Raw genomic sequence first — 7,519 nt, forward strand, 5'->3', positions numbered from 1 at the left:
CCCGTGCCCCCCTCCCCCCCAGTGGTGTCCCACTTTACCAATGTTAAAATCTAGTCACCTTAGTCTAAGTGTACAATTTGCAGATATGCCAGGAAAATCAAGGGAAAAAAAGAAGAACATGAAGGAGCTAACTCCTCTTCAAGCCATGATGCTTTGCATGGCAGGTCAGGAAATCCCTGAGGAGGGACGGGAAGTAGAGGAATTTTCAGAGGACGATGATGAGGATGATTCTGATGGCTCTGAAGCAGAAAAACAATCACAGAAACAGTATAAATAGGAAGCTCATTCTGACGGCACATCTACTGCTTTTTCCCAGCGGCAGGCTCCCCTGCAGTCTGTTCCTCCTTCTCAGATACAAGCACCTCCCATACCAGGACCACCTCCTCTTGGACCACCACCTGCTCCACCTTTATGGCCTCCTGGACCACCTATAGGCCCTCCTCGAGGTCCACCTCCAGGTTTGCCTCCTGGCCCTCCTCCTCGCAAACCTCCACCAAGGCTACCTCCCCCTGCACTTCCAGGTATCCCTCTACCACATCCTGGCATGATGCACCCATCTTTGGTGCCTCCACTTGGACCTGCTCCCCCGGGCTTTTCCCACCAGCTCCCTGGTCAAACCCTGGGGTTTTAAGTGCCCCACCCAATTTGATTCAGCGACCCAAGGCGGATGATACAAATGCAGTCACCATTGAGAAGAAAGCCACAGCAACCAACAGGGCCAAGCCACAGATCACTAATCCCAAGGCAGAGATTACTGGCTTTGTGCCCACTGCACTGAGAGTACGTCGAGAGAATAAAGGGGCTACTTCCGCTCCCCAAAGAAAGTCAGAGGATGATTCTGCTGTGCCTCTTGCCAAAGCAGCCCCAAAATCTGGCCCTTCTGTTCCTGTCTCAGTACAAACTAAGGATGATATATATGAAGCTTTCATGAAAGAGATGGAAGGGCTACTGTGACAACTTTTGATGCCAGAGCAGGCATCACAACAGTGGCCCATAAAGAAAGAAGCTCTTGTTAATCTTAGCTGAAAGAGCTACTTCTACTGTCAGGGTATTTTCTAATTTCAGTTCAAGGAATATCCTAAAGTTTAGCCTTGTTGAGAATTTACTTCATATAAGAAAGAGTATTTCATTCACAATAGATTGGTTATTGAAGCAGTGCTGCTAACATCCATTCCCTGTCACATCACCATTTCAATCCCATTTCTTCCCCATTTCCAGTTCTTTGGAAATTTGTGATCAGGGGGATCTTACTTCCTTATTTGTTTTGACTCTCTTCTTGTGTGCTGTGGGCACTGGAGTAGAGATTTCTGAAAACCCAGTTTATTTCATCTTGCCTTGTGTTTTGAGTTATTTTTAATATTTTCCTGTGAATATTTTGTAATATTTTACTTGTAGTGAAATGAATCACAATGTCATTTCCTAGTAGAAAGCAGGATATGTGGGAAGAAAATGTACAATTCTTTGATTAAAAATATTTCCCACTCACCTAAACTTTGAGTGTTTCCTGGAAAAAATAAATAAATGTTCTATACCAAAAGAAAAAAAAAAAGAAGAAGAAGACATACAGATATCAACAGATATAGGAAAAGCTAATTGTCAGGGAAATGCAAATCAAAACCACAATGAGATCTCACCTCACAGTTGATATTATCCAAAAGACAAAAGATAAGAAATGTCGCTGAGCATGTAGAGAAACGGGAACTCTTGTACACTGTGGTGAGCATGGAGAGAAAAAGGAACTCTTGTATACTGTTGATGGGAATGTAAATTAATACAGCCATTATGAGAAACAGTATAGTTTCTTTTTATTTATTTATTTATTTATTTGAGACAGAGTCTCACTTTGTCGCCCTTGGTAGAGTGCTATACCGTCATAGCTCACAGCAACCTCAAACTCTTGGGCTCAAGCGATTCTCTTTCCTCAGCCTCCCAAGTAGCTGGGACTACAGGTGCCCACCACAACACCTGGCTATTTTTTTGAGACAAGGTCTCGCTCTGACTCAGGCTGATCTTGAAACTGTGAGCTCAGGCAATCCACCTGCCTTAGCCTCCCAAGGGCTAGGATTACAGGTGTCAGCCACTGTGCCTGGCCATTATGGGAAACAGTATAAAGCTTTATTCCCAAATTAAAAACAGGACTACCACATAATCCAGCAATCTTAATTTGGGGTATATTTCTAAAGGAGTTGAAGTCAATATGGTGAAGGAGATCTCCACTCTCATGCCTTAAAAAAAGAAGGAAATTACGTCATTTGTGACAATGATAAAGGGTTTCCCCACTCAGAGCTGGACATGGACCCCTCATTTTCTAGGCCTGGGTGAGCTCAGAAATCAAGTCCCATCATAGATCCCATCTCTAGGCACAAACAGGCCCTTTCCAAGCCACACTCTCTGGACACCAAAACAAAGTCATAAACAAAAAAGCAGCCTGATCAGTATCTCTTCTGGGCCGCCCCTCCTGGAATAGGGAACACACTCTACTGCCTCACCTAGCGCAAGGACTACAAGGACTCCATTCCTCTGCACTTTGGTAGTTTTAAAATTATTTTCTGTGCACAGGATGCTGGCGAATTTTGACCTGTTCCAGACATACATTCCATCTCCCGACAAACCCCTGCCCACAGGACAAGAAAAGCAGTATATAAACCCCTAGATAGAAGGCCCACATGGCTGTCCACCTGGGCCCCCCTCTGCTACCAGAGATTGTGTTCCCCTCTTTCACTTATATATCTCTTTTTCTTTCAATAAAATCTGTCCTTTCACTTATTTGCTTTGGTCTATGAATTCATTCCTCAAATCTCCAGGACCAAGGACTCAGCAAATAGAAATTCTGGCTACAACAGCATGGACAAACCTGGAGGACATTTCACTAAGTAAAATGAGCCAGGCACAGAAAGAAATACTGCATGATCTCACTTCTGTATGGAATCTCTTAAAAAGTTGAACCTATAGACCAGCGCCTGTGGGCTCAAAGGAGTAGGGCACCTGCGGCACTGGCTCCATATACGGGAGGTGGCAGGTTCAAACCCAGCCCCTGCCAAAAACTGCAAAAAAAAAAAAATGAACCTATAGAAGCAGAGAGAGAATGATAATTACCAAGGGTTGAGGGAGGAAAAATGGGGGGGGGGGCTATTGGCCAAAGTGTTCAAAGTTTCAGTTAGGATTAATAAGTCCTAGAGACCTATTGTACAGTATGGTGACTATAGTAAATAATAACACATTATAGTCTTGAAAATGCTGAGAGAATAGATATTAAATATTCTCACCAAACAAAAACCAGTGAGGTGATGAATATGTTAATTAGCTTGACTTAATCATTTCGCCATGTATACATATATCAAAAGATCATATTGTACACTGTAAATATATATAATTCTATTTGTCAATTACACCCTGCTGAAGCTTGGGGGGAGAAGCATACAACTAATATGTTATAAATTATATCTCTAATATTTTGATAACTATATTTCAATGCAATTGGCTTTAATTGTAATCCTAGGTGTTTTATTTTGTGCGTTAAAAGAAGGTATAAGAAAAAAATAAAATAAAAGAAGGTATAAGAACTTATGATTTAGTGTGAGTTCAGATAGGAGAATGTGAACATCCTAGGCCTTGGGACCAATGGTATAGCTACCTTTGGGGTGTGTACACCTGAGTAGGATCTTTCAAATGCTAATCACTAATCACTCAATGATTAAATGATTAAATGATTAAATTAAATGCTTGCACTTCCAGATACTAAAACTAATCACTCCTGAGTAGATATTCCTGATTAGGATAATTCAGAGGTTTAACTAACTACCCCCAGAGTGTGGATTAAAATTAAATTATAAAAACTGTTTATCAATATGAATAAACATTACCAGTTCCTCCTCAACTTTCAAAATACAGTAGAACCTCTGGAAGTTGGCCACCCAAGGGATTGTAATGAACTGGTCAACATATAGAGGTGATCAACATAAGGAACTAGGCCTACTGTATTGATATGTACTTGAGGTACATGTCCAGTCTATGAAAATTAGGTCAACTTAAGGAGGTGCTTCATGTAGAGAAGTGGTCAACTATGGAGGTTCTACTGTATATACTAAATCCACTTTTTCTTCCTGCTTCTACTGCCCCTGCCCTGCACCAGTTTTACAAAAGATCATTTCGTAGACAGATATGATATTTCACTAAATAATTGATTCTATGAATTAAAGATGCCATAGGTTGTAAGACTTACTCTTTTATGCACAAGAAAGAAAAATTGTTGTCAACTAAATTATGACATACTATTAATAGTAAAATTCATCCCAATTTCAGAAGTGATAAAAAGTGTAAAAGATATGCATCTTAGGGTGGTGCCTGTGGCTCAAGGAGTAGGGTGCCGGCCCCATATACCAAAGGTGGCGGGTTCAAACCTGGCCCTGGCCAAAAAACTGCAAAAAAAAGAAAAAAAAAGATATGCATCTTATTTAGAATAGATGAAATAAGGTACATTAAATAGCTGATACTGAAGTCTTTTGAAGTAAATTAGAAACAGTATGAAACATTGCACGTACACAATACAGCATGATAAAGATTTGGAATTTATGTTTTTCACACTTAGGAAAAGTTGTCATTTCAGTTCTCAATCAAGCCTGCTGACCTGCCACAAGATGGCGAGAGCTCCAAGGAGACACAGGGAAAGGCAGTGGATGTAAATGAAAGCAAATGCCACAGGTGAAAGACCAACAAAAATAATGATGGCAGCCTAGGGAAGAATAAGACCCCATCTTTACAAAATATAGAAAAATTGGTGGCAGATGGCTGTGGTCCCAGCCACTCAGGAGGCTGAGGCAGGAGGGTCACTTGAGTCAGGAGTTTCTGAACGGAACAAGACTCTGTTTCAAAAAAAAGGGGAGAGGATCTAAACATGGACCTGCCATTCAATCCTTCAATTCCTCTACTAGGTATATATCCAAAAGACCAAAAATCACTTTATAACAAAGATATTGCACCAGAATGTTTATTGCAGCCCAATTCATAATTGCTAAGTCATGGAAGAAGCCCAAGTGCCCATCGACCCATTAATGGATTAATAAATTGTGGTATATGTACACCATGGAATATTATGCAGCCTTAAAAAAGATGGAGACTTTACCTCTTTCATGTTTACATGGATGGAGTTGGAGCATATTCTTCTTAGGAGAAGGGAGGGGGAAATGGGTGGAGGGAGGGTGATTGGTGGGATCACTTCTATGGTTTATCTTACAAGGGTACAAGTGAATCTTTCTAAGAGTAGAATATGATTGTCTTAACACAATAACTAAGAAAATGACATGAAGGCTATCTTAACCAGTTTGATGAAAATATTTCAAATTGTATATGAAAACACCACACTGTACCCCAGAATTGCATTAATGTATATAGTTATCATTTAATAAAAAAATATATAAAAAACATATTCTTCTTAGCAAAGTATCTCAAGAATGGAAGAAAAAGTATCCAATGTACTCATACCTACTATGAAACCAATTTATAGCTTTCATACAGAAGCTATAACCCAATTATAGCCCAAGAATATGGGGAAAGGGGAAAGGGAGGGGAGGGGAGGGGGGAGGATGGGTGGAGGGAAGGTGGGACCACACCTATGGTGCAACTTACAAGGGTACATGTGAAATTTACTAAATGTACACTACAAATGTCTTAACACAATAAATAAGAGCGTGCCATGAAGGCTATGTTAGTTAACCAGTTTGATGAAAATATTTCAGATTGTATATAAAACCAGAACATTGTACCCCATAATTGCATTAATGTACACAGCTATGATTTAATAATAAAAAAAAAGATAAAGAAAAAATGATGGGGCTTAGTACCTATGGCTCAAGTGGCTAAGGCACCAGCCACATACACCTAAGGTGGCAGGTTCGAATCCAGCCTGGGCCCGCCAAACTACAATGACAGCTGCAACCAAAAAATAACCAGGCATTGTGGCGGGTGCCTGTGGTCCCAGCTACTTGGGAGGCTGAGGCAGGAGACTCGCTTGAGCCCAGGAGTTGGAGGTTGCTGTGAGCTGTGAGGCCACGGCACTCTACCCAGGGGGACAGCTTGAGGCTCTGTCTCCAAAAAAAAAAAAAAAAGAAAAGAAAAGAAAAGAAAAAATGATGGGTTTGTCTTTTGGGGCCTACACTAGACTTATTTGAAAGGGAATAATAATGACTAGAAAACAAGTACTTTATGGCAGCATAAAGATGCACATTTAATGTTCCACTCTGCCGTGTATGTCCCAGGCTATGCCCTCCAGACACAGGTGTATGGGCAAGATCACATGGTTAGTGTGGGCTGACAATGTGAGCTCATTGGCAATCAGGCTGTCAGAGCTGTTTAACGTGTTTCAAAACCTTTCTCAGCCCCAGGCATCTTAAGAAGTGGCTCATAACAAGATAAGGCTTGCCACAAAGGGTTCCTCATTACCGCCAGTCAGCCCATTTGTTTTAGTACAGGGTATGTAATAGGGAACATAATAGGATGTAAGCTGTGGTATACTAATGTAGGATGAGTGGTGAGGGAGATGAAGTGTCTCCTATGCCATAAAAGCCAGAGTTGTCAATGTGATCAACACTGACTCTGAAAAGAAAGATGTGAAGAAGCCCGGACTCTCACATATTCCTGTTGGGATGCAAAATAGTATAGTTCAACTGTGGGGGGGATTTGTCCATATCTTTTAAAATTACATAAGCCTATGTAGAGCAATCTCACTTCCCAGACTCTATCCCAAACACATACCAGAAAAAATGTAAAATGACATATGCCCAATGCTATTTATTGACATTATTTATAATATCAAAAGACTGAAAGAAACCCAACACATCCACAAAGTGGAGTAATATACATTTATAAAAGGAATAATCTTCATGTACCGATACGAAATTATCTTGGGATACATTAAACGAAAAAAAGTAAATTAGAGGGCGGTTTTTAAATATGCCATCTGTGTGTACAAAACAGAGAAAGTGTGTGTTTGCCTGTATTTTTAAATAAACATCAAAAGTATGAACCAAATTCTAATAGAACTAGGGGAAGGAGGGAACAAGATATAGAAATGGAAAGTAAACTTCGCTGAATGTACCCAGTGACCTAATTTTGACTTTGGAAGCATAATTAAAAATAAAAATAAGTCAAAAGGAAAATAAAAGTCAATCCCTAAAAACTGAAAACAAGCTGAAACAAATGAATCTCACTGTATATCAAATTGGTGACATAACCATACAAAGAAAAAAATACCCTTGGCTCAGCGCCTGTGGCTCAAGTGGCTAAGGCACCAGCCACGTATACCCAAGGTAGTGGGTTCAAATCCAGCCCAGGACGCCAAACAACAATGATGGCTGCAACCAAAAAATAGCTGGGCGTTGTGGCGGGCGCCTGTGGTCCCAGCTACTCAGGAGGCTGAGGCAGAAGACTGCTTGAGCCCAGGAGTTAGAGGTTGCTGCGAGCTGTGATGTCACCGCACTCTACCCAGGGGGACAGCTTGAGGCTCTGTCTCAAAAAAAAAAAA

General features: G+C 40.7%; 1 pseudogene; it reads left to right on the forward strand.

Moving 5' to 3' along the window:
• The first annotated feature begins 40 nt into the window (after window positions 1-40).
• LOC100947814 lies at window positions 41-956 on the forward strand (annotated as a pseudogene).
• The last annotated feature ends 6,563 nt before the right edge of the window (window positions 957-7,519 follow it).

This window comes from Otolemur garnettii, unplaced genomic scaffold (genome assembly GCF_000181295.1).
Source record: "Otolemur garnettii isolate 467f Iridium unplaced genomic scaffold, OtoGar3 scaffold00125, whole genome shotgun sequence".
NCBI classification, from domain to species: domain Eukaryota; kingdom Metazoa; phylum Chordata; class Mammalia; order Primates; family Galagidae; genus Otolemur; species Otolemur garnettii.